The sequence below is a fragment of the Lissotriton helveticus genome, chromosome 1_1 (genome assembly GCF_964261635.1).
Source record: "Lissotriton helveticus chromosome 1_1, aLisHel1.1, whole genome shotgun sequence".
NCBI classification, from domain to species: domain Eukaryota; kingdom Metazoa; phylum Chordata; class Amphibia; order Caudata; family Salamandridae; genus Lissotriton; species Lissotriton helveticus.
Genome location: NC_136057.1, coordinates 1,110,180,064 through 1,110,197,929, shown reverse-complemented (window position 1 = coordinate 1,110,197,929; position 17,866 = coordinate 1,110,180,064). Strand labels below are relative to the sequence as shown.

At 42.4% G+C, this 17,866-nt stretch overlaps 1 protein-coding gene across 1 annotated transcript in view; it reads left to right on the top strand.

Moving 5' to 3' along the window:
• Window positions 1-17,866, top strand: part of GAS2L3 (growth arrest specific 2 like 3) — a 382,944-nt gene that overhangs the window by 212,464 nt on the left and 152,614 nt on the right. The gene's annotated exons all lie outside the window — the stretch shown is intronic.

Below are 17,866 nucleotides of genomic sequence, written 5' to 3'. Positions count from 1 at the left end.
TATATGATGGATGAGAATAGTTGTGCCCCAGGAACCTCGAGCAAATCTGGAGTGGAAAACCTGACCGAACCTGGGCCACAAACTGCACCGGGGCCTGGCCCGGCCGCTTCTGCTGCACTAGGATAGACCTCTACGCAGCCCCCCTAATGAGATCTTGCACGTTGAGAGGTTCCCCTTTTTGTGATACCACTTCTCCCATTGAGGTCTGGACTGCGGCCGCGGGGCTCTACTATATGCCATGTCTCAGCTAGGCTTCAGCGCCGGCTTCAATGGCCCCATTGTCTCAGTGACTGTACATTGGCCCTCCCCTGTCTAACAACTTGTAGGTATGCCCTCTTTGTCCCGTAGTGAAGTGCTCCACTGGGCACTATCCGGGTCCCACTCAGACGGGCCTACCTTATTGCGGCCTGTGTTTCCTTCTGCCACGCCAGGTCCCGGTTCAATGGCCGCGGTCCCGGTTGAGATCTGCAGCATTTTGATCCCTGGTCGTGGGCCGTCAACAAACTGCACCAGCAGGCCTTCACCAGTAGCACTGTGGCCATGTCCCCTTGCCATGGCAGATCGCTTTCCTGGGTTCCCCCGAAGGCGCAGGGTGACCCACGCTGGTCTCGAGCCTCTTTTTACACCAGTCAAGGGTGTAAGCTCACTCAGGGTAGCAGCTCGCACAATGGGAGCGACGGGCCAAAACTCTGTCTACTGTGGCAATCAGGTCCTGGACGGCAACCTCGACCAGGGCAGTCTCCTCTGCCCAGGCCTCCTGTGAGCCCACACAGCTTGGGGCCTCTACCACCAAATGAAGGTCACCACAGCCCGGCGAGCCTCACTGACCGACCCGCCTGTAGTAGGTTTCATCCGATGCCAGGATGTTTCTCTGGAGTCTCTGTGGGCAGGATGATGGTGGATTATTCGGTCTGACTGCCCAGAGCGCTCTCAGCAAGCGCCAGCCTGTTAACACTGTTTACTCTAGGAAGAGAGTTTACTCTGTTCCACACTGTTTACAGACAGTGAAACCCTCATGAGAAATACACCACTGACAATTAAAAAGTATCTAATATGAGCTGTGTACACTCTATGCAAAACTTTAACTTAAAATAAACAATAAACGAGGTCTGAATGTGTTAAAGATCATACTACCAGCAGCCTTCATACTGTGGTAAAAACATTAAAAATAGCCCGTCTTCATAAGCAAAACAAGCACATGTACGTAGGTTAGTACCTGATGCACAGTCTCTGTTGAGTAGAAACTGTCATGCTGAGACGATTCTGTCTAATGATTTGAGGCTTCTTACAATACTTAGTATGTAGTTCGTAGAATCTGCCTTGATGGAAACCTTTTCTGTGGTAACAAAAAACTTGTGTGTAAAATAATGAACTCAAGTCAACTGTAACTCGCACATAGTTACTGTTCAATACAAATATTTATACTCCGTTCAATACCTCTACACAGCTATGGAGCACATGTGTGTTGTAAACACTTATACTGATCATCTGGCCACAAACTATACAAAATTAGGTAGAAAAGTAATATAGTAGATACCCACCACTTTGTAAAGTATAAAGAAAACTAACACACACATTGGATGATGTCATTGGTGATTAATTCAGTGATGTCATCAATTATGCCATTTGAGATGTCATCAGTGATGTCAGAAATGATGTCATAGAACATGTCTTGAGTGATATGTCATAAGCAGTGCATGGTGGGGGCACAAGTTACAGTTAGCGCTGCTAACTATAACTTTTGACTTTTTTCTAGTTCAAAACGTTAATGTTGTCACTGACAAATTCACCTAACATATATATATATATATATATATATATATATATATATATATATATATATATATATATATATATATATTCACTGCAAAAACCACAGGTTTCAGGGATGTTATAGCATTTAAAAAACCTGAGAAATTCACGGAAAGAAACACAGGTTACAGGGACGTTATAGTTAGGCTGACATTTCACTCGTACAAAACCAGAGACATTCCGCCGTTACAGTTAGCTGAGTTAACTATGACTCGCGCCCTGCAATGCAGTGCTGATGACGTCACATGTTACATCACTCATGACCGGATCAGTTACATCACTGAAGACATCTCAAATGACATCGATGCTGACATCGATGCTGACATCATCCAGTGACTGCGAGTGTTTCTAAGAAAGTTTAAGAATGTTATTACCTACTGGCGGTCGCCAGTAGGTAGTTATAGTTAGGACCTAGTTTCCATAGGAATAGCGTTTTTTGTTTTCCCAATAACTTTGGGGATGGGGTCCCCGGGCCCTGAATAGCCTGAGGAGGCGGCCCCCCTGCAAATATTAAAAATTAAATGAAATACTGGCCATTCCCCGGGGATTGGGTCCCAGGGCCGATAATGGCCCCAGGAGGGGGGGCCACGAGGCCCCCTTTCAGTATTTTTAAAATTTAAGAAAATAGGGGTCAGGCCCTGGGGGATGGGGGTCCCCAGGGCCCAAAAATAGGAAAAGAAGGGGGCCACACAGCCCCCCCTTCTAAAAAAGTGGAAAAAACTGCATTGCGCCAGAGGCCCCGTCCCCTCCGTGCATCACTCTGCAAACGTGCCCCGTGGCGCGTTGTAAGTTGGGGAATTCATTTCCCTTGAACACTGGGGGTCCCTGGGGGCCAATTAGCCCACGAGGTACCTCCAGTATGCTTCACAGAGCTGTGTCGCAGAGAGGTGGTCTGAGGCCACGCCCCTTTTTACACCTCTCTGCAACGTGCTATTGGCTGGCCTAGCGCTTGCGTTCATGCAAGCGTGGACGCACGCAGCCGCCATCTGTCTTTCACGGGTCATTAGCACCACTCGGCCGCATGTCTTGTGTCTCCCGCCCTGTCTGCTTTTGACAATGCTTGTTAAATAAATAACTTTGAGACAACTTTTGTAGCCTTCTGGCCTCATTGGGCTGACGTTACGTACCCAAGTGACGCCACAATGCTGAAAGAATTCTAAGCCAATCTTCGCCATGGTTGCGTGTGTGCTCATTGGCAGCAGAGCCTTTTGAGCGTTCTTAGTTGCATTTCTTCATGCGTCGCATGCACCCGCCAGATGGCGGCGTTCCACACTCTTCAGAAATGCCTGCGTAGAGACACAATTGAAGGTGACTGAAAAACTAAACAGAATAAGCACGTTCAGCGCTGCTGTTGTTGCGGCTGGTCAGAGGTCTTGAACTCGAACGTGATTTGGCACCCTGGTCTGTCAGGAAGTGTATTTTTTTTGGTGTGCGCGTGAAATAACAGCATGTGTAGTATGTTCTGCCTCCTAGCCCTCCCACTCATTGAATGGATAAGCCCTGGGGATGTGGCTGTCTCCGCATCAATTTTAAACATTGTCCCCTGGACCTGGCCCACCCGGGGGCTTAAAGAAAACGAAGCATGGGAGTCTGCGCATCATTTTTAAAAACATTTTTGACCAGATTCGCTGATTCAATACGAATCACGCCAAATTTGATTTGAAAAACTGCTTTTTTTGGCCCTGGGTGTCCCTGTGCAGGCCCGGTGGTACAGGGTGTTTCTACCCTCCCCCTTTTCTTGTTTACGTTTTATTTTACGTTTTTTTCTTGTCATCCTAGTTTGAAGCCTAGTTTGAAGTGTTGCAGCCAATCAGCTCACAGGCTTGAGATCGGGAGGGTTCCCGGATTCTCCACGGCCTTGTATATCTGAGAAATATTTAAATGTCTCCGGAACTACTGAACGTATTTACACAAGTAACTTTCCCAAACTCTATTAGGGAGTGTGATCGCCTTGAAACAGGTGGGTTCCCACTAGCGTCCGACCATTATGACTACTAGTATAGAAAATCAACTAGCGATTGAGGGCGAGACCCTAGGAGTTGAGAGCTCACAGGAGATATCTTCTACCTCCCAACACAAAGCTGGGCTGTCCTTTCTCTCATGGAACCTCGCTGGAATTGGTAATAAAATAATATACCCAGAATGGTGTAAGTTCATTGACCAGCATGACATTATCCTTTTTCAGGAATCTTGGTCGATGGCTCCAGCTTTCCGCTTGGGGTTCCTTAACTTTCATGTCCCCGCCACTAAAAAATCCAAAGGTCGACCAACAGGGGGTTTGATAATCTGGGACCGCCAATCCTTACGATCTAAGGTGCAGCAAATCAGTTCTCCATCAAACGATATTCTGATAGTCAAAATTACCTGGCCAAGTAGCCATGGGGTGGCTATTTTTAATATCTATGCTAGGGGGACGGTAGGGGGACAAACATCCGAGATAATTGCTGCTCTTGATTCCCAACTTGAGGCCCTCCCAATACAGTTGTTTATTATTGTAGGTGGTGATTTTAACACAACCTTTGAACCACTTGGTCAAGAGGACCAGATCCTTGCTGCGGATGAGGACAGTAAATGGGGAGTTCCTCAGCTTGAATTACCTACTGTAAGGAGATGGTCAGCTGTAGCCATACAACTCAAGGCTTTGTGCCTAGCAAGAGGGCTTAGAGCAGTAAATGGGAGAACCCCGTCTGACCGGCAGGGTGAGAACACCTTTGATAACGGTAGGCATATCAGCCGTATAGATTATATTTTGGTGGACATAGGAGTATGGCATTGTCTGATAGACATGATGTTAAACCTAGGGTGGAAAGTGATCATAACCCACTTTGTACGACATTTCAAGCATATAAGGAGATCAGAGAACCAGCCCCTAGGCAAGGGATAGATACTTTAGATATTGTTGCCTCTAATAACATGCGTCACATCAAATGGGGTAAATTCATTGAGAACCCTGAGAAATTGAAGGTCCTCAAAAATATGGTTGTTAATGAACTGGTTAACCTTAACTTACACACCAGCAGTCCAGACTTTCCCCAAATAATGCTTGAGGCACATATCCATTTTTTCTCAAGAAGATTATGAAACCGGCCAAGGGAAACAAAAAGCCACCCATGGTTAGGTGGTATAATAATGCTTGTAAATTAGCCCGCCGAAACTTGAGTACAGAAATAAGATCTAGGAATCCACTTAAGGTGAGAGAGGAAAGGAAGATATATAGGCCTGCACAGAAAGTTGCAAAAAAGGAGTGGGATGAGGATCTGTGGCGTGATCTGAAATCGGCCTGTGAAGCAAAGGATCCCAAACAATTTTGGAACATCATTAAGTGGGATAGAGGAGGTGTAGCTGAACCTCCCCAAAATAATGTTGCAAAAGAACAATGGGTAGATTTTTCAGACTACAATATGCTTGTAACCCAGCTGAGGATGAGTGTCCGCTACCCCCCACTATTTTTTTACCAAAGCCAGCTTTTCACAGTCAAAGATGTTAGCATAGCGCTAGACTGCGTGATTGGGGGCAGAGCTCCAGGCATGGACGGTATCCCGGCTGACGTGTTTTTAAGTGATAGATTGTCTTGGTGTCAGTACTTTGTGATGCTAGCAAACTCGGTGGCCAGGGGTGCTATAATCCCATTTTCATGGAAAGGTACTGAAATAATTCCGGTTTTTAAAAAGGGGGACAAATCCCTACCTAGTAGTTATAGACCTATTAGTCTTATAGACTCAGCCCAAAAACTTATAGGTCGTCTAGTGCAAAATAAATTGCAAATATGGATAGAAGAACATAATATTTTGTCCCCATATCAGGCCGGCTTTCGACCATGTACCAGCTCAATTGACCAGGTCTTTTATTTCATAGCACTTTATTGGAGGAATGTTGCTCTAACTAATGGGTCACTTTATGCGGTCTTTGTAGACTTGAAATCGGCCTTCGACTTAGTCCCCCGTTCCAAACTCTGGAGGGTCTTCGCTGATACAGGGATCTCCCCGGAACTGTTGACCCTTCTCGTCCGCCTACATGAGAACAATTACACTAGAATCAGATGGGGGGCACAGGGTGAGGTGACCGATTCATTCCCTGTCGAGCGTGGTGTTCGGCAGGTGTGTGTTTTGGCCCCCATGCTGTTCTCATTATACATCAACGGTATTGTGGACCATCTTAGCCGTTCCCCCACTGATGCCCCCGTTTTAGCCGGGGCCCACGTACCTGTCCTCATGTTCGCGGACGACACACTGATTGTCTCCCGGACTCCATGTGGGCTCCAGAAGGCTGTGAATGCTTTTGGGGAATTTTGCCAACTGCGTGGACTTGAGATAAACACCTCAAAAACCAAGTTCATGTCCCTGAATCAGCGGAAAACCTTTAAAGGTAAAATCTATTTAAATGGAACTCCATTAGAGCAGGTAGAGGCATTCACGTATTTAGGAATTTCTCTCCAGAGTAATATGGGTTGGAAAGGTCACACAGACATGGCTGTATTAAAATTCCATCAGCTTGCAGGTGCCCTATCCTCCAAACACAAAGCATCCTTTACCAAGCCAATCACACCTGCCTTGGAGGTCTATAATATGAAGGTTATAAGTGCCACTTTGTGTGGTTCAGAACTCGGGGGATTTACCCATTTGAACCAACTAGTTAAGGCGGAGAACAAATTTCTACTCTGTCTAGTTGGTGTTCCCCAAAGTACTCCTACCGTTCCGCTCAAACATTGAGGACCTAGCACGGTTACGGCCATTACTGTATTGGAGACAAATCTGGACTACTCCTGAATTAGTTCACTATGCCCATGCGTTAAAGGACATAATCAAGCAGATCGCTTCCACACTATTCCATGGCTCAAAGAGATAAGGGCACTGCTAAAAAAGTTGGAACTCGGCCTTTTATGGGAAGATCCAGACACATTAAGGTTCCCACCTAAAAAACATCTAAAAGAAAAGTATTGGGAAATGGTCTGGACAACTTCTCAGAGAAATAGTGTAAATACCAACCTAACCGGCCGTTTCCTTGAACTTAAATTGCGTCCATTTTGTGAGGCTTACTGGGACATCATAGAGGGTCCGCTTGACCGTAAATTGTATTTTCAATTCAGAATTGGGACCTTCCCTGTAAAGGCTTTTACTTACAAATGGGCATTAACTAGGGATGACAAATGCCTCAATTGTAAAGATTTGGTTGAGACCATAGCTCATATATTGTTTGTATGTCCCCTTTATGCCATCCCTCGTCGTAAGTGGCTAAAACCAACTTGTATTAACTTGGGCACCCGGAAGTATATTGAGACCCTAAGGATATTGGAGTCAGATTGCTCACCCTGTATAGCATTTGCTGTAGCTAAATTCTTAAGGTGGGCCTGGATTATACGCACTCGCACTTTATAGCCACTAGATGTTAGCTAATGAACTTTAAGATGTTTCAAAAAGAACAACCACCATTTTAGGTATTATTTTAACTGATTTAAAATGATTTAAAAAAATGTTATTCTGTAAACGACAGTAATGTAGATTTAATAACTGTATTCGATATGTATTATTTATAATGTTTGTGTTGTGTTGTATGTTTCTTGCTTTTATGACATTCTGTTGAATAAAGCTTTTGAAATTTGATTTGTATTTACACAATTTAACAAAAAGAGTGCTTTCTGAACCAAGAGATACCTTTTAGCCAAATTTGTTGTATTTCCTTTCAGCAGTTCAGGCTGTAGACTTGTGTAAAGTTTCCTATGGAAATTGACATGAGAAAACGCGTTTTGGGACCCTCCCTTCCTCTCGGCCCCCGCTTGATAAATCACCCCGAAACGTTCAACACAGCAGCTGAACTGACTGTCCCATTCATTTTGAAAATTTTGCGAAAATTCGTCAAACGACGCCAAAGATATTGGCAAATCAAAAACACTTTTCCTATTGAAATTAGGTCCTAACTATAACTACCTATCCAGTAGGATATATATATGGTGAGATCAAGACAGCTTGTCTGTTTAAACGTGTTACTGAACTTATAAACCTGCACTCTGTAGTACCTCCTGTGCGTGCACTTCATTTCCTGAACTTTGTGTGATTTATACACCGGCCGGGTCGCCGGTTCAGCGCACCACCTTCTGACAGGCCACGGGATCCAGAAGGGTGGAGAGATATATACATATATATGTATGTATATGTATTTGTATATGTAGAATATTAGAATATAAACTAATGCAAACAGCAAAAAAGCAATGGACATAACCTAACTTGCAAAAGTGCAAGGGGTGTGCCATATTATACTCTGACAAATGCACAAACCATTGTGATTTGTAAACATTAGGCATTTGTAATGGGCAATATATTAGTATTTCACTACGTGTAATATAGACTGTGATTTGGAAGTAGAGTAATTCCAAAACGGACTTTTTCCTGGCAAAAGGCACTCTTTAGGGTTAAAATGTTATACAGTATTTTACTTATACACATGTACTTATTTATTGCGATTTTGCACATGAACAATGTTAAAAATGTAAAACATTTGCACACAATATTGAAAAGGAAGTACGCAATAGTATTTTCTCCATTGCTATAGAGAATGGTAATCACGTGACTCACCTTAATCATGCACTGCCACTTTAAAAATGTTTCCCAAATCCACAAAATTTGTCGAGTGAACAAGCGGCGTCAAGCTGCGAAACGCGTCTTTGACTTTTGGGGAAATAAATATCTAAAGCACCGATACTGGGTCTGTGTCCTGTTTGCTGGCGGCAGCGCGTGATTGAAGACGTGGCGGCTGTTCCGACAGGATCGTTATATATATATATATAATGGATGGAAACGGGATGGTCTTCTTACTAAGGAAGAAATGAAATATCTGTATAAAGAACATCCTGTTATACCGAACTTATACTTTATTCCAAAGGTCCACAAGGGGGTAAGACCAGTACCTGGGAGACCAATAGTATCAGCCATCCACAGCTTGTTTGAGAATACGTCAAAGTACATTGATCATTATTTGCAAGACTTTGTGACCACTTTACCAGCATACATTAGAGACAGTACAGACTTTTTGAGAAATTTGGAACAATGTGAATGGTCTGCAGACTTTCTACTGATTACCATGGACATTGCCTGCCTTTATACCAGTATATCCCATCAAGACGGTTTGAAGGCTTTAAGGTATTTCCTCAGCAAAAGACCAGTAGAACTCCACAAACATAACGCAATGTTGTTAACCATGGTTGAATTGTGCCTCAATAATAATGTCTTTCTGTTTGACGACAAAATGTTCAGGCAGTTAAGAGGGGTCGCTATGGGGGCATGTTTCTCTCCGACCTACGCGGGGCTCCACGTGGGTTGGTGGGAGGAGCATGTCCTGAAGACGCAATATTCGACCATTTGGCAGGAAAATATTATCAAGTACATGCGATACATTGATGATATTTTCATCATTTGGCGTGGGAGCAAGGAAGAAGCAAATAATTTTGTCAATGCCATTAACATCAATGACTCCAACCTCATATTTAGCGCAGACATAAGTGAGACCAACATTAGCTTTCTTGACGTTCAAGTCAGTATAGTTAATGGTGCCATAACAACAGGCCTGTATAGGAAAAGCACAGCAGGTAACACTATTCTGCACGCTCAAAGTTTCCATCCGGGACACACTATCAGTTCTATCCCTTATGGGGAGTTCCTTAGAATACACAGAACGTGTAGTTCATTAGAGCAAAGGAACCTCCACCAATTGGAAGCTATGGAAAGGATGGAAGCTAGGGGTTACAAACCCAGTGCCCTTAGATTGGCAATGAACAATGCTAATAAATTGGACAGATCCAAACTTCTGCAGGCCCCCAGAGACGCCACATCTATGGTTGACAACTTAGATGGCAATAGTAACACCATTAGATTGATTACCGGCTTCAGCCGACAGGCCAACCAAATTTCCAAATTGGTCAGGAAACAGTGGTCAGTTATTCTTACAGACCCCATTTTGAAACAGATAATGCCCAATAAACCTGAAATAACATACAGGCGAGCCTACAGCATGAGAAATGCTTTAGTCTCCAGTTCCCCTGAAACAGCTAACAAGGCAGATTGGTTGTCACCACGGAAGGGCTTCTTCCGTTGTATATCATGTAGGGCGTGCAAATTCGGTACCAACACCAAATCGTATACGACGCCATTTGACGACAAACCAATCAATATAAGAGCCCATTTCAATTGTAAAACTGAGTTAGCAGTCTATGTTCTCACGTGTTCGTGCAATTTGAGGTACGTTGGTAGCACGAAATTGCCAGTGCACCAACGTATCCTACAACACCTGAGAGCGATAGTGAACTGTGATAAAAGTTACCCAGTAGCTCGCCATTTTGATCAATTCCATAATCGAAATCTTTCCCATCTAAGTTATTTTGTAATAGATGCGGTAAGGACCAGTAAGAAAGGTGGCGATTATGAAAAACGATTAAGGCAGATGGAGTCCCTATATATAGTTCGCCTCAACACCAAGATCCCGGGAGGTTTGAATATGGGGGAAGATCTGAGTACCTTTTTGTAAATAATGGCCGTACAGTCACCAAGGTTTAAACCCCACGGGCAATCTGTTAATTATGTTGTTTAACATTTCCTGAGCATTGCATTTCTATCAGCAGCTGTATGTCAGTGTATTACTTACGTTCCACACACACCATAGGCGCCATGCATGACTACTTATCTCTATTTATGAATATATGACACTATAGATGATGATTTAGGTCAAGAATTATGGGCCGTAGTTATGCATGTAATGATATCTGTCAATCTTTTTGATATGTGGACATAGATGTAACCTTATGTATTTACATATTTTAATTCACTGAAACAGTTTAAGTTTGGAATTTTTTCCCTTCACATCCTGATGTCTTCCTTTCGATGTAAGGAGGACATCCCAGCACTCCCTCACCTTCTGGTTATTTTTCTGTATCTTTTCTAGCGGTAGAACAGTGCATTATTTGAATTGGATATATACTATACGCGCCGAAACATTGACCATTTATTATAACAGTGGAAACCCATTCTCAAGAGCTCAATAACAGTCATCAGGATTTTCCATGTGATGAAGTTATGACATACAATGGAATCTTTCAACGTTGCCCATATGTTGTGGATAAAATGTGATATGAGTTATTGAAACGCAAGGTCTTGATTTTAGCATTGTGTATATATGAGATGACATTATTTGCCAGTTAATGTATTTGCACAATCAAAGTATTGCGTATTTGTACAGTTGAATAACTTTGCGTATTTGGACTTATAATGTTTGCACAAAAATGGCTGCTGAGCATTTGCACTTTATATTGTATATATATTCAATGTTTTATTGTGTAAATTAACGTATTTGTACAGTTAATATGTTATGTATTTGCACAGTCAGCAATTTTGCGTATTTGCACTTGTAGTATGCTTATACTAATGGCTGCTAAGTATTTGCACTTTATAAAAAGAATTCCTTGCTCTAGCTGTTAAAAGCTATACCACAATCCCTGGAATTATGGGAAGACCTCTGAATGCATGTTATCACCAATCAATGTCATGCAAAACTTCCAACTTGGCTCCGTTGTAAAATGGCCGTACTATTAATTACGTACAATGCAATTGGGTTTCTGCCTCAGTCCTCTTTTTAGTTCAATGCAACTGTAGGGGATTTTTGGCGCGTTCAATCAATTAACCAATGTATTTAAATGATTCATGTACCGCTTACCCGCTGACAGTGAGCAAGGGCGTTCACGCCCGAAACGCGTCTGTTTGGCAGTGTGTTGCACCTCTGCACTTTATATGCAATAAAGGACGAAGAAATATCCTAAGAAAGTCTGGCTGTGGATTTATTCATCTGTGTCTGCGCACTGGGTTTGGTGTGGAAGCGCCGCATCAACTTTCCGGTTGGAATCTATATATATATATATATATATATATATATATATATATATATATATATATATATATATATATATATATATATATATATATATATATATATATAATTCTCACACAAAGTCTTAGAAGCACGCTCTCAGGACAAAGACTGGAACATCGTCGATGCCTTTGAAGCTCGCTTTGCAACTCGAGCTTCCATTTCCTGTATTTACTCTTTTCAAAAGCGCTTTTACCTTTGGGGGTGAAAGCGCTTTTGAAAGTCTTGGGAACGTCAACAAAGTATCACACAGGCGAGTGCAATTTCAAAAGAGACAGGAAATACACTGAAACAACTAATGAATCAGCTAGAAAGGCTGTATAAAAAGGAAATTAACAAGAGCTGGGAAGTTATCGCTCTCGAAAATTACATTGAAGTCAAACATATTCCACGAGGGCTAAGAATTTTCACCATGCCCACGCACCCTGAAACCAAAGTAGAACTTTTGGATGATTGGGTTGAGAATAACACAGAATGCTCCATGAATATGATGCGTAGTCTGATTAAACACGCTAAAATCGATATCAGTGATATAACGCAAAAAATCAAGGATATGGAAGTAAGTCTAACTCAGGAAAAAAATCAAGAGGAACTTGTGAAATTGCGGAAAGAAATGGAGGCAAGAGTGGAAGTATACGAACAAGAAATTCAAGAACGGAAGTTCAAGCGTGACGAACAAGACTATCTCCATGGTAGGATACTAACCTTCGCAAGACGTTATGACATTTTGAAAAGGAACTACCCCACACAAATGAGTAACACAGTGTACAGTACAAGCGAATCAGATGTCAGTGACCGTGAACTCGCAAGGGAAAGCGTCAAAAGGTTGATTTTTTTTAGAGGAAATCAGACTGAAGAATTTAGAAAAATCAATGGGAAGGGGGGTGGCCGAGGAAGAGCTTTAGGTCGAGGCCGGGGCAATCCAATACCAACTCCCTCAGAAACACAAGGAAAACCAGAAGGTCATAACGAAAAAAGACAGTACCCCCTTCGGAACAGAAAGCAGCTAAATCGAATCTAATTGTCAACCTTTCCAAATATGACTTATCCAAAGAGGAAGAGATGGTATTAAATAAAGGGCTGTCATTTTGCCCAGAAGCACATTTCGATTATACTCAGGTACGCATTGATTTGTATAAGTACATCAGAAAATTAAAATTGGCAAAAATCTATGCAAACAAAATTGGACACTACTTTGAATATGGAGAGCAATGTACAAGTATCAATATTGTTCACTGGCACTTGTAACAGAGGATGGCAAACTTGCATTCTGGTCATTGCAGTTCCCGTAAGATATTACCTCAGACGTTATGACTGCACCCACTGGGGTAATATCTTACGAGAACTGCTATAACCAGAATGCAAGAATGCACACGCCAATTGTACGCCCACTGAGGCAGGACTATAAGACATTACGTAGGTGATTCACAAGAGTTTGCCGTCTTCTGTTACAAGTGCCAGTGAACAAGGACTACTTCATGTCTGAAACGCGTTTGGCCTCAAATTTGTGATTTGCGATTGAAGACTGAACTCACCTATGTCCTCAGAATAAAAGGTGACAAACTCGCTGTGTGTGGCGTCTTCATCCAAGGGAAATTTTGTTGGTGGATTTGTAGCTGCTCCCCTAGTTGCAAAGATGCCCTGCTGCAGTACTTTGCGGACCTACGGCGTCTGGGACAACCGAGACACTGGGGAAGGCGAGCCGGCTTCTGAGTGCTTTTATTTGGTTGTTTTCAATGCCCTCAACTCAAATTAGCCCACTGGGGTAAGATTTAATTAAACAGATGTTATGACGGCACCCACTGGGGTCATATCCTACGTGAACTGCAATGACCGGAATGCAAGAATGCATACGCCCATTGTATGCCCATTGGTGCGGGACTGTTATGTGGGAATCTAGGACCCTAGTGTAATTTTCCCGATTCATGCCCATATATAGGTATCATTCACCCAATCCTTATATAGGCATAGGAATCATTGCCTTATTTAGTCTTAGCCTGTGCAGCCCAAATACGGCATGGCTACTTCCACTAAACTATGAGAATCTACAACGATTTCTTTGAAAAACCAGCCTTCAGCAGTCAGGGATTTCCCCCTGCTTGAATACTAATTTATCCAAGAACTCCTGGAGTTTTCAAGGAACTGAGGCACTAGTGACGATATTATGTCCAATCTTACGTCAAACTCGGCACCTTCAAAGTATAAATATGCCTACATTTGCCCTGTCAAACACACGGTGATTTAGGAGCAGATCGACTAACTACTTGCCCGACGCCCTGCTGCTGCAAGTGCCGAAGGAAGCCGACCCTCCAACTGACGCACTGAGAAGACGCTGTCTTTTCTCTTGCTGAGAAATCCAACTCCGGTGTTTTCAGGCTACCCTTGCGGGTTGCTGGGAGATCGAGTCCTGAGAGAGAGAGATACAAGACATGTATCATTCTAAAACCAAGGTACGGAGCTGATTAGACCCTTAGAGAATTCTTGGAACAGATTCTTGGCTGACAATTACTAGACTTAAGCTACACCACACTTACTCCTCCTTCGTACTAGACTTAGGTTAGGTACACCGGGGTGGGCGTACTTTAGAAGCACCAGTTGAGTACTTTTAGCCACTATTTTATCCCTGTATGTATTTTATGCATTTTATGTATTCGAGGTTTATTGCTTAGAAACCATATCATGCTCTTACAGTACTATTTTATAATACTATTCGTATTATATGCATTGTACTTCTTAACTAGCAGTTCAATTGTAGCAGTGCATTTCTTATGCTTAAGAAATAAGACTGTTCAATAAATACTTTTATTGAAAACGCCCGTCTCTCTATTTCTAAGCAACTCTGGTGAAACGAAGCATGCACATCTGACTGAGTGAAATAGCCGTCTATTGTTTCCGCGACTCTAGAGATACGTTTCATTCTGGGGAAACAAAGTTGTCATGTTATATGGTGGTCAGAGACTAATCCCTTCTTGTATTTTCGAGAAAGTTTCTAGTGACCTCTGAGCTAGCTGGCACTCACAATTAAGTCTAATATATTCGGCAGAGACCTAGTTGACTTAAGTCCTACGTCTAAGCTGCAGGATATATTATTCCAATGCGCAGCGCCTATTGGGAATATAGGAACTACACTACATGGCGGCCAACGTTTGGTAAGGCGATAATTTAACGCTAGATACTAGAGTAACTCAGTCGTGCTTTTCACACAGACCACTTTTTCCCGTAAAAACTCCAAAAGACGCCTGGAGTGGGTGAAAGGATAATATCCGCCAAAACTGAGTAGGACGGAAAATCCTATGTATTAGTTTTTGGTTTTACAACGTTGAAGGATACAGTGTTCCCAAATATTGTGCACCTAATCTTTGTTTCCTTGAAACTTGTTCTGCAAAACTCTTAGCCGACTAAAATGCCGGATAGTGATAGTGAAACGGAATTAGCTGCAGCAGCAGCTCAAGCGGTCTTAGATGACGCTGCTTCTTAGAAAATGACACAGATGCTATACTGCTCCCGGTAAATGTAAGAAAAAGTATAACTTACAAACTGATAAATAATGGAGTATCAGCAAGAGGTGGCAGAGTAATCTTTGTCATAGAGGCACATGAATATCGGCAGACAGAGGTATTCTATTCATGGATTCAGTTTCCAGCAGCAAATGCGGGAACACGTGAGTTCCACTACTACAAAGCAGAGGAACCTCCAGCGGAATACGTTCCTTTCGAGAATATTGAAGTTCCATTAACTTACCAAGAGCATCAGCTCTGGATTAAAGGTGCCCTACAACATCAAAATCACATTACCAGGCTCAGTCCACTAGGTAGACCAGGAGCTACATGGCCTTTACTAACCAGCTATACACCACATCCAGACATTGAAAGGATGTCAGATGCAGAATTGTTAGCTCAGCTAAAACAGTTACTTAAAATACATAGACAATTGGTTCAATATGTCATGCGGACATTAACAGTCCAACCAGCTGTAAGAATTCCACAGCACACCCCTCACCAGGGGAACACAAATACAATTATACCACAGACTATACAGTCAGTCATTGGTAAACTTCCAGCAAAACGAGAACAAATTAGCACAAAAAATTACTCTAATAGAGGCAGTATTTCCTGAAAGTACACCTCATGAGAAACACAGAATTTTGACAATCTGTTTACCGATGGGGATTGCACCACACATAGAGGACTGTGACACTTGGGGTACAGTCTTTGCTTCAATCTACACTAAAACACATGGTGTTCGTCCATGGCGGTAATACCAGACGTTCTAAAACAGATTCAAAATGAATACGGTCCAGAACCGGCCTTAAATTTAGGTATGAAATTACTGAAAGATTTCAAACAGGTCTCGGCTATACTATTAGCCAACATTAACGGTGAAGCAGCATCAGTGGCAATCCACCAGAAATGAAAAGAAACCGACATTACTGAGCAACCATTTGAGCTTGCCAGAATTATTGAAAAATCCTATGAAGAACTAGGTAGAGATAGTTTGGGTGGGGAAACCACTAAATCCACAACTAACCGAGAATCCTGAAAAAAGTTTTATAAAAAATGATCTCACTACTCCTAAAAAGAAGTGGGAAAACCGTAAACCGACACTTCTTAGAGAGAAGCTTCTCAGTCGAGAGGAAGGTCTCCCCAAAGGAGAGTTAGGTCTCCTGAACGGGGGGATGGTCTCCTCAACGAGAGCCCTCTGGAAAAAGGTATAACCTTAGAAATAGGGATACTTTAAGAAAACCTGATAGATATCAAGATAATGACACACGTCCCTCTCGATCTTTTCAGACTTCTTCGCAGAAATCGGAAAGAAGAGGACGGTCAGAACACAAAGAAGAACGCGTCAAGTCCAAAGACAAAGAACCCGTTCACCAAAGTAAAAAAGCTCAATTTTCCAAAAAGAAGGTAGCAAGCATAAAAATCAGACATGCCGAGGATTCTGAGGACACCACTCAAGAATGGGAATGGGGTCAGACAATGTTAGACAGCGCAGCAGAAGTGACCATAGCTCGCAAGATCCTGATGGATCATCTGGAGACAGTGGACTTGAATGAATGCATTCAGGTTGAAACTGCCGACACCAGGGTTAGTGTACCCCACAAGTTATATGAAGTAACACTCCAGATGGAGGGGGACATAACTATAAAAATAAAAGCTCTCTTTTAGGACAAGCTTTCCAAAGGTTATGACATACTTCTAGCTGAAAGAGACTGGCCACCTGCATTTGTTAGGGAGTGCCCACACGGCGAAGTGATGATTATGCCAGCCTTCTCAAATCACATTCCAATTCATAAAAAAATATGCATATACCTGGAAATGGGCAGTAGCTTAAACTCCAGCATTATATAAAAATCACATAGGATGGGATGAGGATGATTCTCCTCACCACAAACTCCAGTTAAAAAATCAACCTACTGCTCAAAGGCAGTATCCAGTCAAGCAAGAAGCTAAAAAACAAGTCAGGGAGATCTTAGATCAACTTGAATTTCAAGGGGTAATTGAAACATGCACCTCATCTATGAACGATCCTTTGTTTCCTGTCTCCAAGCCAGACAATTCATATTGTCTAGTTTTGGATTACAGACACCTAAACTCTTGTTGCAAAACATTTGCAGTACAAAATTCACATAGTGCAGCACTGATGAATAACATTGTGCGCAAAAAATATAAAACCACATTAGACATTTCAAATGGGTTTTTCTGTCAAAACATTGCACCTGAAAGCAGGCATTTGACCGCTTCCTCAATTATGGGGACACAACGACAATGTTGCCGTCTCCCCCAGGGATTCAAGAATAGTCCAGGGTTATTTTCAGCCAGAGTAACAGAAATACTACAAATGTACGATGATGAGGCATTATCTTATGTCGATGACATCTATCTTACAGATGATGATTTGGACGTGCACTTGAAAAGAGTGAACACCATAATACTTAGGTTTGCTTCTGAAGGATACAAATTCAATTTTAAGAAATCACGAATTGCCCACCTCAACGTCCTATTCTTAGGATATGAGTTGTCAAGTGAAGGCAAAATCCTGGCAGAAAACTTTCTTGAGAAATGTGCGCTGCTCCAACCTCCAAAGACGCTGAAAAACTTACAGCCAATTCTAGGCTTCCTAAATTTTGGAAGAACTTATGTTCTAA